Consider the following 833-nt stretch of genomic DNA (forward strand, 5'->3'; position numbering starts at 1 on the left):
TGTGCTTCGGGTCATTGTCATGTTGGAAGACCCAGCCTCAACCCATCTTCAATGCTCTAACTGAGGGAAGGAGGTTCTTCCCCAAAATCTTGCGAAATCCTCTCCTTAATACAGTGCAGTCACCCTGTCCCATGTGCTAAGAAAACAGCCCCAAATCATGATGTTACCACCCCCATGCTTCAAAGTAGGGATGGTGTTCTTGGGATGGTACTCATCATTCTTCTTCCTCCAAACACGGTTAGTGGAATTATGACCAAAAAGTTCTATTTTGGTCTCATCTGACCACATGACTTTCTCCCATGACTCCTCTGGATCATCCTAATGGTCATTGGCAAACTTAAGACGGGCCTTGCCATGTGCTGGTTTAAGCAGGGTAACCTTCCGTGCCATGCATGATTTCAAACCATGACGTCCTAGTGTATTACCAACAGTAACCCTAGAAACGGTGGTCCCAGCTCTTTTCAGGTCATTGACCAGCTCCTCCCGTGTAGTTCTGGACTGATTTCTCACCTTTCTTAGGATCATTGAGACCCCACGAGGTGAGATCTTGCATGGAGCCCCAGTCCGAGGGAGATTGACAGTCATGTTTAGCTTTTTCCATTTTCTAATGATTGCTCCAACAGTGGACCTTTTTTCACCAAGCTGCTTGGACATTTCCCCGTAGCCCTTTCCAGCCATGTGGAGGTGTACAATTTTGTCTCTAGTGACTTTGGATAGCTCTTTGGTCTTGGCCATGTTAGTAGTTGGATTCTTACTGATTGTATGGGGGGGACAGGAGTTTTTATGCAGCTAATGACCTCAAACAGGTGCATCTAATTTAGGATAATAAATGG

The sequence above is a fragment of the Etheostoma cragini genome, chromosome 20, assembly GCF_013103735.1.
Source record: "Etheostoma cragini isolate CJK2018 chromosome 20, CSU_Ecrag_1.0, whole genome shotgun sequence".
Classification (NCBI taxonomy): Eukaryota; Metazoa; Chordata; class Actinopteri; order Perciformes; family Percidae; genus Etheostoma; species Etheostoma cragini.